This window comes from Podarcis gaigeae (assembly GCF_964106915.1).
Source record: "Podarcis gaigeae genome assembly, chromosome: 2".
In the NCBI taxonomy this organism is placed as follows: Eukaryota; Metazoa; Chordata; class Lepidosauria; order Squamata; family Lacertidae; genus Podarcis; species Podarcis gaigeae.
In genome coordinates this window covers 66,957,510-66,971,937 of record NC_139679.1, presented here as the reverse complement: position 1 = coordinate 66,971,937, position 14,428 = coordinate 66,957,510, and the positions used below count along the sequence as shown (strand labels likewise).

The 14,428-nt window shown below is 40.9% G+C and overlaps 1 protein-coding gene across 1 annotated transcript in view; it reads right to left on the bottom strand.

The window, feature by feature from the left end:
- Positions 1-14,428, bottom strand: part of SGCD (sarcoglycan delta) — a 410,207-nt gene that overhangs the window by 264,686 nt on the left and 131,093 nt on the right. Inside the window, exon 3 of the mRNA XM_083728761.1 lies at positions 625-809. The gene's annotated coding sequence lies outside the window, so the exon portion shown is untranslated. The remainder of the gene's footprint in view (positions 1-624; positions 810-14,428) is intronic.

Here is a 14,428-nt window from a genome sequence, read left to right as displayed (position 1 = left end):
CATTTAAGATAAAGGTACTCATGAACCATGTAAACAATTTATCATTCAACAAAACTCAATTAGTTCAAGCAACTAATTCATTCTCTAGAAATAATCTGGCCCAAACAAAAATTGTGGAATTATGCAGTGTGAGCTCCTCTGTATCTGTTAGAATAAGCTGCTTGCTTATGCTGTGCAATTTCCTGTTCCCAAAAAACGATTAAACACAATGTGCCTTTTTCTTATCTCTTCCTGCCCAGCCAAGTCAAAAGGTATAGCTCTGTGTCATACCTGATATGCCACACAAAACCAGCCAAGTCTCTCATACTTAAAATCACAGCAGTAATGGAACAGTACAGGATATTTCATTCAAGGTCAGGAAGGAAATAAGATCAAGATAATAACTTCTGACTGTGTGATTCCTTCATCTCTTTTTATAAATATTTTTTTGAAAAATGTTTTTCAGGCTACTGATGCCTGCTTGTGGTAAGATCAACTAAGCTCCTGGCTACCAATGAAATCAGCTGAAAACAAAAATCACATAAACAATGAATTAGCACCAGTAAGTGCTTAAAGGAACCAAGTCTTATGATTTTATATCAATGAGAAAAATATGGGAAAGTTAACAAAATAAGAGATGCTTACCTTGGCTCGCCTGATGGTTCAGAGATTTTGATACAGTTTCCACGCCCCTCAGAGCAACATTAGAGAGAAGACAAATTCCTCAGGTTGCTGCCAATGAACAGTCTCAAGTTCCACACAGTCTTAATTTTCTGCGTATACAGACATGTAGATTTTTCCCCTGAGGATGACTATAATGTCCTCAAATTCTTTAAGAGTCATAAAACAAAAGAGAGAGAAGAAAGACAGAAGGTGTGGTGTTAAATTCTAGGGTCGCTTGTTTGGCTGATTCAGAGCAGAATGTAACACAATACTTGATGGGAATGAAGTGTCATGCAGGGAGAAAAAGCCTGAAAATCCATCACCTTTTGAGGTAAATCTTTGAATTCAAAAATTGTGGCGCATGTGTTATTCTGCCTTCTCTGTGATACTAAATTAGGAAATTGACGTAGGCTAAAATGATGTGCTTTATTATAATCTGGGCTGGTCACCGTAAGATGACAATGCTAGAAAACATTTACCAGTAAATAGAGCATTAAATGCAAATTGCTGTGTATTGCTCAAATGGCATGGTTCAAAATAAGAATCAACCTAGAATAACTAAACCAGAGTGAACCACTTCTACAACAACTTTCATTCAAAAAAAACAATACAGTGTAGTTATTGTGACACTTTTTTGAAGCAATGATAAATAATCACAATGCATAGGGAAGACTGAAATGGAATCTTTATAGAGAGAATCCTATAATGCAGTGGACGGAATTGTAAGGGGAATGCAAGCAGATTAGTATTTGCAGAACTCGCCAATTTAACAGCCAAAACAAGGGACCAGGATGAAAAAAAGATAAAGGGCTAATGGAACTCCTTTTGGGGACTATTTTAAAAAAAATACGACACCAAAACTAGACTAATAAACTTATATGCAGTATCACCAACAATGCCATGGAAGGTCAGGTTGGAAAGTCGTTATAAAAATGATGTATGACAGTGAATTATGACGTGTAAACAAAAAAAAAGTAAAATGCTAAATATATAAATAAATGGGAATGCAAGCAGAGAACAATTTACAGAAGAGTAAGAAATGTATTATGTTGGAAATGCACATTCAGTCACATTCACCATACATACAGGCCCAGTCAGCAGAGGGTGGAGGGTTCTTCCCCATTGCAGAACTTAGCTATGAGGAGATTGGGCACCTATTCTTAACTGAAGATTCCCTCTGGAACTGCACCATCATTAGAAGGACTTAGCCTTAGTGAGGGGAAACAGGAAGAAGAGCTCCTTCCTGTTTCCTGTGCCTAAGTGTCATGCTAGAAGAAGTAGTGCTTTTCAGAGTTAAGAAGTGACACCCAATTCTCTAAAAGAGTGTAGTGGGTGTGTGGATTTGCCACCCCTACTGATTCCTGCTTGTGGGTTTTTCACAGGTATCATGTTGACCACTGTGAGAAAAGGATGTTGGTCTAGTGTTTCCCAACCTTGGGCCTCCAGCTGTTTTTGGACTACAACTCCCATCATCCCTAGCTAGCCTTTGGCCTGATCCAACAGACTCCTATTACGTTCTTATATTCTTATGTGATTGCTATGGAGCCATTTTTCACAGATATAATTCCCCCCCCCCCCACGCTCCAAGTGGGCTTCTTAAGGGCTTTCTAAATTTATTTCTTTACAGTAAATGAACAGCCACAGCCCCTCATTTTGTTGTAGATCTCATATATGCAAAGTTCAGAATTATTGGAATACGAAATGACGAGCTCATAATGTTTAGGTATATACACACTGAACATCATTTGCCAGTCAACAGTTCCCTAGATTGTTTAACAATCCATTTTGCAGACTGTTTGCTTAGCTCAGTGTGAGCTATGATTAGTTCCATGGCTGCACCAAAAAAGATGGAATGTTAAGGCAATAAAATATGGTTCAACCCCAATTACAAATCAAATAAAATACAAATGTTTCTTTGCGGGGGTGGGGGTGGTTAAGACTTATCTCATTATGCTTGTAACTGCTAATTCTGAATCAACCTGAGAAGAGTTCACCAACCAGAGATCCAAGACTCAGGTTTTTCTGGAAGCACCATAAGCAGCATAGACCCCTCCCTGTGATCAGCAGCAGACAGCATGGGGGGGGGAGAGTGTCTTTGGCATGATCTTGATACATTTCCATCCCTCCAGAAGTAGGCTGGACTAGATATACACCCAATACCTGAGCCTACACCTGTAATCAATAAAGTGGTGGCCATTCTTAATTCCAGACTGCTTGGCTTTCCAGATGTTTTGGCACTACAGTTCCCATCATCCCTGACCACTGGTCTTGTTAGCTAGGGATGATGGGAGCTGTAGTCCCAAAACATTTGGAGAGCCAAGTCTGGCCATGCCTGGTTTATACTCTCTCACTTCACCACAGTCTTAGAGCGGGGAGGGGAGACACTGCAACTGGGACCACAAAGCAAACCTCTAGGTTCTGAGTACAGGAATAAAGCTTCCTTCAGACCTTGCCATTACCATGACAGGGATATAAACACAGCAGCAGAGATCTATAAAGTGAATGCCAACCATATTTCCAGAGTATACACTCAGTACGGCAAAATTTTCATTATTCACACAGAAAGTTAAAGAATCGTTCCCATCTCTCACCAGATAAAGCAGGATCCACAATCCACAGTATAATCACATCACAGCTATGGTCAACAGGCAAGTGAACATAAAAAATTAAGAACTGTTTTGGTGGATCAGGCTAGATTGGTCTAATTCACCTTCTTTAAAAGATTAAGTTGTTGACTGGTATTCCATTTTCTCATTTTATAAAAATTATCACAAAAATAAATTCACATGACCAATTTAAAGCATCAAATCATCTACCCCCTCCCCTTCCACCCTTTCTGTGGTTACTTATCTTTTTTTACCTCTGCACTGGTTAATTTCTGTTTTGTAATGTGGATGGCAAAACTACTAAAATGGCTTAATAAAGCATGCAAACTGGATTAATGAAAAACTCAAGAAAGCAAATGAATTAACTTTGCAGCAGGCGTTACATTGAATGGTGATAAAGATGCTGTGTGGTTTAATCACTAGATGGCACTGGAGTTAACTGTGGAGATAGGAGTAACTCATAGCAACCATAGACATAACTAGAGAGAACAAACATTTAGTACAGCTGTGGGAAATCTGTATTCTTTCAGATCCTGTTGGACTCCATCTCCCAGCCCCAGCCAATATGGCTAATGGTCAGGGATGATGGGAGTTGAAAATCCAGGTTTATCAAATACAGATGGTGCAGCTGATCCACATTTTGAATCCCTGTAGCTAAAGCCTCTGAGGCTGATTTGGTTGTATCTGTTGATATGAATTCAAGCGAAGCAATGTTTGCTTCTTGAGGTTTTAAACTCCGTCCCCACTCTTCTGAGAGATCCTTGTCATGTTGCTGGAACAGCAATTTTGCTTTGAATCAACGCAGCTATGTCTCCTTCCTCTGCAAGAGGTTGCTCACCTGCGAGCAATATTCCCTCTGCCATTGCCACAATTTGAGCAGGTAGGAAGAGACTGTGAGCGTTCTTAATGGGGTGGGGAATGGACAGTGCCAACACTATGGTCAGTGATGTCACCTTCTCCTCACCCCATAGATTATTGCAGTGAATCTATGTGGAGAGCCAGCGTGGTGTAGTGGTTAAGAGCGGTGGACTCATAATCTGGTGAACCAGGTTCGTGTCCCCACTCCTCCACATGCAACTGCTGGGTGACCTTGGGCTAGTCATACTTCTCTGAAGTCTCTCAGCCTCACTCACCTCACAGAGTGTTTGTTGTGGGGGAGGAAGGGAAAGGAGATTGTTAGCCCCTTTGAGACTCCTTAGGGTAGTGATAAAGCGGGATAGCAAATCCAAACTCCTCCTCTTCTTCTCCTTGACTTGAATTAATAGAATCAGAACTGTAGAGTTGGAAGGAGCCCCAAGGGTCATCTAGTCCAACTCCTTGCAATGCAGGAATTTCAACAAAATCATAGATGACAGGTGACAATCCAACATCTGCTTAAAGATCTACAAGGAAGGACAATCCATCACCTTCTGAGGGAGTCCGTTCCATTGTCTAACAGCTACTATCAGAAAGTTCTACCTGATGTTTAGTTGGAATCTCCTTTCTTGTAAACTGAAGCCATTGGTTTGGGTTCTCTACCCCCTGGAGCAGGAGAATCAAGCTTGCTTCATCTTCCATGTGACAGCCCTTGAGATATTTGAAGATGGTTATCATATCTCCTCCTTTTCCAGGCTAAGCATACCCAACTACCTGAACCGTTCCTCATAAGGCTTGGTTTCCAGACCTCTGATCATCTTGGTTGCTCTCCTCTGCACATGTCCCAGCTTGTCAATATCCTCTTAAATTGTGGCACCCAGAACTGGACGCAGTATTCTAGGTGTTGTCTGACCAAGGCACAATAAAGTGATACTATTACTTCTGGGCAATATACTTCTGATGATGCAGCCTAGCACAGCATTAGCATTTTATTTTATTTTATTCTTTTCTTGCTGCATCACATTGTTGACTCATGTTAAGCTTGTGGTCTACTAAGATCCCTGGGCCCTCTTCACATGTACTTATGGCAAGCAAAGTGTCCCGTCCCGTCCCGTCCCCCCAATATTATATTTGTGCAGCGGGTTATTCCTGCCTAAGTGTAAAACCTTGCATTGTCCCTATTGGAATTCATTTTGTTAGCTTGGGATCAGTTCTCCAATCAGTTATGTTCATCCTAACTACTGAGTCAGAGAGATATCCTGTACTTAAGTCCACTGATTTCAGTAGACCTACTTTGATTTTTAATAGCACTGAATATCACCCTCAGTCACTTGATGGCACACAACCACACTTCCCTCTTGTTCCTCAAGCTTTCACAGTACAGTGGTACCTCGGGTTAAGAACTTAATTCGTTCTGGAGGTCCGTTCTTAACCTGAAACTGTTCTTAACCTGAGGTACCACTTTAGCTAACGGGGCCTCCTGCTGCCGCCATGTGATTTCTGTTCTCATCCTGAAGCAAAGTTCTTAACCCGAGGTACTATTTCTGGGTTAGCAGAGTCTGTAACCTGAAGCATCTGTAACCTGAAGCATCTGTAACCCAATGTACCACTGTATAGGACATTATACAAGCCACTGCTCTATTCTCTCTTGGTCCCATTTCATGTATACATCCATGCAAGCCTAAGTTTTCTATGAGGTATATAGCCTACAGCTGGTTTCAGAAAGTCACAGCCCTTTTAGTGTATTCCCTATGTAATTCACATCTCCATCCAAACCAGGTGATTCCCTCCTCTCCCAAGAGCTTGTTCCCCATACCAGATTATCCAGGAGGGCTCCCTGACCCTCCAGAGAGGCATTTTGAGGGAGCAAAGATAGCTTCAGGTGTAAGACAGAGCCAGGAATGTTTCCTTCTGCAAACAGTCTTCTGCTCACTTATTTTAGGCTCCAAACATTTTTGTCAAGAAAGCAAATTTGAAAATGACACTGAAACCTCCCCCATTGCACCAGGAACAAGGTCCAGCCATATGCTATTAATCACATTGAGTCATCATTAAACATGAAGAATACAAGTGACTGTGTCACTTTGTTGTTCTGTGAAATCTTCTCTTCTCCTGAACCTGAATGGCATAAAAAAGGTGAGCCTCCAGTCCTAGGGAAGAGCAGATAATTAAACTCTCCATGAAATTGGCAACAAGTAATTGGAAAGTTTGATGGCTCTAGCTGCTTGGCAGGTCAGACTTATTCTGTAAAATTAATTAATTAAATGATGACTTTGCCCTGCAAGAAAATGACAGGAAGGGGCATGGATCTACAGATATGAATCTAATGAGGTGCTGCAATTCTGCTTTCTTTCTTCCTTTATGTCATTAAGAACACCCCAAAGGTGCCTTGAAACAATGAAATAAAGACACAGGTTAATGGTGCTCATTATTTGATTTTATTCTCACCAGTTTCATGCATATGCCTTCTTCCCAAGAGAGAAAGCACTCCTACACTGATGAGGAACAGGTATGCTTGTGTTTAATTAAAAATTAAATCTTAGAAGTGTTCTATGCATAAATGTAGAAAAGTCAATATGCACATGGATAGGGGTGGTTTAATAGACACTAGGCACTTGGACTTTCCAAAAGCTTTTGATAAAATCTCTCATAAAAGATGCTTTAGTAAGTTCAGTAGTCATGGGATTAGAGTACTAGTCATAGAAGGATCATAGATGTCTCATAGAATAGTAGTATTGGAAGGGACCCAAAGGATCATCTAGTCCAACCCCAGCAATGCAGGAGTATGCAGCTGTCCCATGTGGGGATCAGAATTGTGACCTTGGCATTATCAGCACCATGCTCTAACCAGCTAATGGAGCCATAATGACTTCAGGAATCAGAGAGTAGGAACCAATGTCTGTTCTCACAATGGAGAGATGAAAGAAGCGGGGTTGCCCAAGGATCTGAATTGCTACTGGTGCTTTTAAAGTTTTTCATAAACCATATGGATTTAAGTGTACACAGTAAGATTGCTGAGTTTGCAGGTGATATTAGATTGTCCAGAGGAGTAAAAACAAAAAGGGATTGCAAGGAGCTTTGAAAGTATCTCCCCCAAATAGGCATTAAAATGGTTAAGTGATGCATATTTGTGCAAAAACTCCTAACTTCACATATGTGTTAATGGAGTCTTAATAGGTAGTGACTGACCAGAAAAGAGATCTTGGGGTTGTGGTGAATATCTTAATGTTGACTAGGTGTGTTGCAGCTGTCAGAAAGGCAATTTCACAATGGCATTATACAAATCTCTGTTGTCATCACACTTGGAATACTTTGTGTAGTTTTTGTTTGTTTGTTTGTTTGTTTAATTTTTATACCGCCCTATACCCGAAGGTCTCAGAGCGGTTCACATAAAGTTCTAGTTACCTCAGCTCAAAATGGATACCCACACTTTCAGATGAGAAATCTTATTTGCAAAGCTGAGTAAACTTAGCATTCACATTCAATCAAGAAGCAACATGGATTTTGTCTCTGAGGTGGGGCGGGGAGGAGAGGGAGAGGGAGAGAGATGAGTGAGGGGAGAAAGAAATTTCTAAGGAAGCCTTATAAACAACGAGCAATACCAAACCAAAACACCACACTGAATATTGTGGAAGAAAGTAAACTCTGCTTAACTTTTCTGATTGCAACTATGATAATGTATTACTTATGTGAAGGGGTTTCATACCAAGGCTAGCTGCATACCCCTGATGTCCGCACACTGCGGATTTCATATTTGACATAGCTTTCTGCATGTTTTCCACATTTATCTCAGGCTGTAAGACACATAAATAGAACTTGTCAGCTTTAAACCACATGAGATTTAAACCATTATTAGCCTCTCACCAGGTAATCAGAGGAGTAATTCTTAAAAGAACCCCTCTTTTACAACTATGACAGAGTTGGTTCTTAGCCAGAATCTCAAAAAAGCTCAGCTTGTGATGAACTCATTTTGAAAATCTGCCCAAAAGTATCACAATACAGAAGCTGCTGGGTGTCAAGCTCTTTTGAGCATTTTGCTCTATACTTGTCCTATTTTTGCATTTGGTCAAGAATAGCATTTCCCCTCATAATGTCAGGTCTTGCTCTTGATTCTGACATCCCTTGTATATCCTTGTTGGGGGTCTCCTAGCACTTTACCTTGCTACACTATTTCAGAGATACATACAGCTATTCAAGTCTGGCTGTTAAAACCTCTCAGCAGTATGTTCATGAGGAAAAGGATTTCCATTGTAAGAATCAGGCAAGAAGTTTTAAGGAATTCATCTTCCTTACTATAAAGATACTCTCACCTACTTTGTACAGCAAACAACAAAAAGGAGTGGAGGAATAGTGTGATCAGGCTTAACTTGAATCTGGTTTAGTTTCTTGTAAGTCTGGGACAAGGGGAACAGGCAGGCAAGCCCGTAACCACCTTTATCACAAAAGATGATGATGATGATGATTGCTATACTGGTGTGCTCAAGTCAAACTCTGATCATGGCAAGGGGGTGACAAGGCATAGCCACATTGCCAGGGCCCCATCATTAAGTATACATTTCCCCTAACTTTTTTGTCTTTCAAGTTTTACCAGTTCATATTTTCCCAACTCAGAAAAGAGGGACAAAAGAAAAGAGTTTTTGGGGTGGTTTTTTTCCTCCCTCCCAAATTGTTTTTGGTTGTGTTTTGAAATTGCAAGTGTTTTTAAAAGTTTTAGATGGATAATAATAGCTGAGACTAATATGAAAGTAGACAACAGGGCATGCTACACAATGCAGGGAAAGGAAGACATCCATTAATCTGTAGAAACAGGAGCATTTAGAACCTCTGCAGTAGGAAATACTTCTTTTGAAATGCACAGCCAGCTCTTCACGGCTGATTAATACCAATGTGTTTCCAATTGATAACTAAAGGTGGGACATGAAAATTAGGATTTCCATAATTGCATCCCCCACTACTTTCCTGTCATATTTGGTGTCCCACGCTATGTTTCAAACTTAAAAGCATCCAGCGTAAAATGATTCAGCAAATGAGCAACTCCAGTGGACAGCTAAATAAGCAGCTCAGCTTCTCTTCCGCATGATTCATTACAGTCCTGGGTGTTATTTGACTAATTAACCCTTCACTGCTCTTTCCCTTGTAAATAACTAAAGTGTGTTGAGGAACCACATAAATGCTCATCCTTGGGTAAAACTAATGACAAAAAAACAGAATAGCAGGCATCTAAAGCCTCCAGTGTCGCAAATTGTTCTGCAAGCAGATCCTAACAGAACTGAACAAACTAACTTTGAACATAATTTGAACTTTGAACATTGCTAATATTTGGAGGCTTTTTACATGGCTATTCCTTTCCAAAGAAAAAAGTTCTGAAAGCATATCAAATATAAAGAAATCAATGTAGAACTGTAATGCTGCATGCTTTAATGTCAGTAGTTAGCATAAATGTTTTTCAAGGAGCAAACTTTTTTCCCTAGCCACTCACCCTTGAACAATCAGATACGGCTAAAAAGAAGCCTACAGCAATGTATCTGCATAGTAACTACTCCAGACAATTCTCAGCAACACTGAAATAAAGTTTACTGACCCAAATTCATCTCAGATGTAACTTCTGACTTCAGCATGCTTTTCCCAGGGAAAAAAATATGTGCCTAGGGATAATGTTCTTTCAAACTGCAATGCTATTACAACTTGTAGAAATGTCAATGAATGCATGTTCAGTAGACAATAGCTGCTGAGTTGGTCCCAAAGATTAAGGACTGAAAATAGGCAAAGTGATGTATTTAATTGGAATAAATTCTTTTGTTTCAGGAACATACAGTGTCATCATCTCTGGGTCAAACAGTGGCCAAGACACTGAAACAGAGGCTGCAGAGTCCCTAGCTAAGGAGTCAGAATGGGTTCTTGGCTCTAAGCCTGATGTTGATGAACAGGGAGCCACTAACCCAGAGGTTGGCAGGTGAGAGTCCCACAGTACAAAGGCTGAGAGACCCAGAACTGGGATGCTCATTACCCTTCTGCTGGGTCAAAAGAATCAAGTGTCTCCCAGACAGTCTTGTGAGTCCGACAGCTCAGGGAGTGTAGCAGGTGGCAGGTCAGGAGTAGGACTTGCCAGCAGGCCAGAAGGATGACTCTTTACGGACTGTACTTCTCACAAAGGGGCTGCAGTCTAGGAGATAAGGGGAAACAAGATCTGTTTTCCTTTCCCCTCCCTGAAGTCTCCCCCTGTGGTGCTATGTAATTCAAGAGCCCTCAATCTTAGCATGTTAAAGCTATATACAGTGGAGCGTGATAGTATTTCTGGAGCAAGAATCACCAAGCTATAGGGGCCTGGTAAGCACATCTGCAAACTGGAGAAACTGTTTTGGGCACTACACACAAACACACAGTGCAATATTTCCTATTTGCTACAATATTGTCATGAACACTTCTGCCCAAGGTATAGAATCACAGCAGGAGTCAAGGAACAGTAGCTGCTCATCCACTTCCCCTCATCTTACCAATGACAAGAATGCAGAGCAGCAGTTATGAGATTGCGGGCTGGAGAGAAGTCAACTCTCCCAAGAAGCACAGAAAGGCTTCAAAAGGAGGAGAAATCATATTTCTTCACCAGAAGAGGCGGCAGTTAATCCTCTGAGTCCAAAGAGCAGACATATGGGAAAGGTTTTAGACAGGAGACAAACCAATAAACGGAGGGGTCATAGATTCAGGATATTCTGCAGAACCAGGAAGCATTCCTCAGAAGGGTCAACTGACTTGTGAAGTTCGAAGGCTCCGGTAGAGCCTCTGAGACTGATTCTTTGTTTTGCAATAAATCTTCAAGTTACTTACGACTTGAGTGCTGTCTTATCGAGATGGCAGTCTGGGCTCTTGAGAAAGAGAATGCTTCTTTCAAGCAGTGAAGCAGGCAGTGAAAGGAGACTTAGGCAGGCTTGGCGGTGTCCCAACTGCAGCAGGCCTAGGAGAAGGGTGGTGGAGAGCAGGCTGAGGAACCAAGTGCAGCCCTTTCCCGGCCGCCTTTCCTTGGCCATGGAGCCAAGGAACTGGCAGGTCCTGGGACAGCAGGAGCCTCTCCTCTCCATGTTCCTGCCATGGGATGCAAACCTCGCTCAAGAACACACTCTGGGAGGGAAGCCCCAGGGAAGGACTGGAACTGGCTGGGGAAAGTCTGGGTGTCCCTTCACTGACTGTGTGGAGAAGGAGGAGGCACCACTACAGCCCCAAAGGCCTGGTTCAGGAGTGGCTCGCCTCCGCGCAGGTCCAGAAGATGACCTTGGTGAGAGAGCCTGTTTGGGGGTGCTGGATTGCCTTCTATACAGGCATTTTGTAAGGACTGGTGAGATAAGGTGTGCAAAGTGTATTGACCTATGTAGTGAAAGTAGTGAAAGTGCTGCATAAATAATAATATTGGTGCAAATGCTTGATACACAGAAAAGGTTTGCCATGCAATGATCCATTATATAATCTAATTGGTAGCAGTTAAAATCACATATATCATCGGTTCCTGAAATAATTTGCTTGATTACATTTATTGCAGAGTATTTTGTTTCATGTTTTTGTAATGATGAGGAAAAACAAATGTACATCTACACAGTTGGTATCGCCATGAGCTGAGCTCATTTGATGTGGGAACCTAAAGTTTAATTGCTTGATTTAAATTTGGCTAGTAAAAAATGCATACTGAAACATTACTCTTTTAATTATATTAATTTATAACCGAAGAGCGAAATTTACAAAGGCAATAAAATTAATTATTTATTTGCCCATTACAGCTGCATATATATTACCCAGTTAATTAGCTTCCTTAAGTCTCTCCCCCAAAAAAATAAAATAAAAACAAGCTTAAACACTGATTTATATAGAGTACACACTGCCTCCTTACACAATGCCCATTCCAGTTGGTTTCTTGCATTTAACTCAGCTATATGAATTAGGCTTCAATTCTATATACACTTAATTGGGAGTAAACGGGACATACTTCTGAAAAGGTGCATATAAGGTTGTGTTGTAAAACAGTTTGACAGTCTTTGGATATGTAAATCATTTTGTCTCATCCAAATCCCAAAAGAACTCATTGCTCTAATTCCAAATATGCACCCCCAGGATTTGCCATTACATGCCAGCATTTTTCCTCACCTTTCAAACTGTATATCCAAATAGGCATCCGTGCTTATTTCCAGGGCCCTTAGGAAACTCTCTGTAAGACATCTCCTCAACATGGCTATGCAACTCCTGGACGGTTAAGTCCAGTCAAATTCGACTATGGGGTGCAGAGCTTTCAGGCCGAGGGGGCTGGCATTTGTCTGCAGACAGCTTTTCCGGGTCATGTGACCAGCAAGACTAAACTGCTTCTGGCTCACAGAACACTTTGACGAGTGTCAGAGCGCATGGAAACACTGTTTACCTTCCTGCGCAAATTTGAACTGCTGACCTTCTGATTGGCAAGCCCAAGAGGCTCAGTGGTTTAGACTACAGCGCCACCTGCACCCCGTGTCCGTGAAGTAACAAAGGCAGGCAGAACATGAGACCCTGGGCCTGTGGAGTGAAGCTGCAACATAAATGTTGCACACATGAATGTAATACTAATGAAAAGTGGGATGTGGGTGGTGCTGTGGTCTAAACCACTAAGCCTCTTGGGCTTGCCGATCAGAAGGTCAGCAGTTCAAATCTGTGTAACAAGGGTACAGGGTGAGCTCCTACTGCTCTGTCCCAGCTTCTGCCAACCTAGCAGTTCGAAAACATACCAGTGCAAGTAGATAAACAGGTACTACTGCGGCGGGGAGGTAAACAGCATTTCCATGCACTCCAGCACTCGTCGTGGTCCTCAATGTGTCAGTAGGAGTTTAGTCATTCGGGCCACATGACCTGGAAAGCTGTCTGAGGAGAAACACTGGCTCCCTCAGCCTGAAGTGAGGTGAGAGCTGCACCTCATTTTGCCCACCATCAAATGTTCTCAGAATAAGTCACATACTTTCTTGTTAAAAAAATGACAGGTGTACATTAATGTTGAATTTCCATAGTGACACAGTAATTCTAAGGTAGGTGACTGCCATGACATCTGTTGAAGTGACAGCAGTTTTTTTAATTATTATTTATAATTTTCGATTATAACCACAAAGAAAACATTTCACAAGTCATTCAACAGTAATTATAAAATTCTGAACCTTGACTTCCCTCCCCTTCTTTCTGCAGGTACTTAAAATTATTTTAATCTTTCCCTTCATATCCCAAATTGTCTCAACCTATTCTTTTATCCATCTGTTATTATGGTTTGGTTTTTTTAGAAACTGCAAGTTTTTACAGTAGTCCTGCTAATGTCTTGATTTGTTTGTAATTTGTTTGTAAATATTCAATAAATCATTTCAATTTCTTAATAAATAGTTTGTTGTCTTGTTTTCTTATTCTTGTGGTAAATTTCACCATTTCTGCATATTCCATTAATTTCAGCATGAAGTGACAGCAGTTTTGCAAAAGATTTGTGTCAGCGTCTGACCACAACAAGAGCCAGTTTGTCAGCCTTCTAATTAACACTCCAATGTAATTTCAAAAATTCATTGTGTACTGTAACTGAGTGCAACATTTTCATTAATATTTTAGCTTTCAATCTCCATGAGCTGGATAGCTAAAATGTGCAATGAGTATTTATGTAGGGATCCTGAAGACAATAAAATCAGATTATTAATGGCTACAGAACAATTAGTGTTGCATTAATATGTGATGAAAAACTAATTTGCACATTGTCTGAAAAGATATTTGAATTCCATTTACCCATGCCTTTAAATTTAGCTGACAGAGAAGCACTCTATTCCCATGGGTGTCTCTCTGTGTAAACTACATCCTTGAATGTGCCTGGACAATTTGGAAGATTTAACATCTCTGGTGTTACAAGACAGAACACAACTAAAGTGTTTAAGGGGAAATAGACATTTCCATGAAAAGTCATTATACAGATATGTACAATATTACGCTGGGCAAACAACAGATTAATGCACAAAACAAAACAATGTGAGAGTAATATAATAGTTACTGACAACAGAGTACTGCAACAGGGTGAGATGTGGGTTCAAATCACCCGTCAGATATATACCCAGTAATCCTCTTGGCTGTGAGTCCTGGAAAACCTGCTTCCTGCCTTGCAGGCATTTTTCCACCTGGCCTGGGTGGGTAAGGCCCTGACTGACTGTTCTGAGTTCTTGATAGGTGGGATGAAAAGTAATGAATAAAATAAATTATATATAAACACTCACATTGTAGTAGGCCACTGTCTACAGAAATTTAGGAGCAGTGCACACAAAAGCTCATACGAATAACAAACTTAGTTGGTCTCTAAG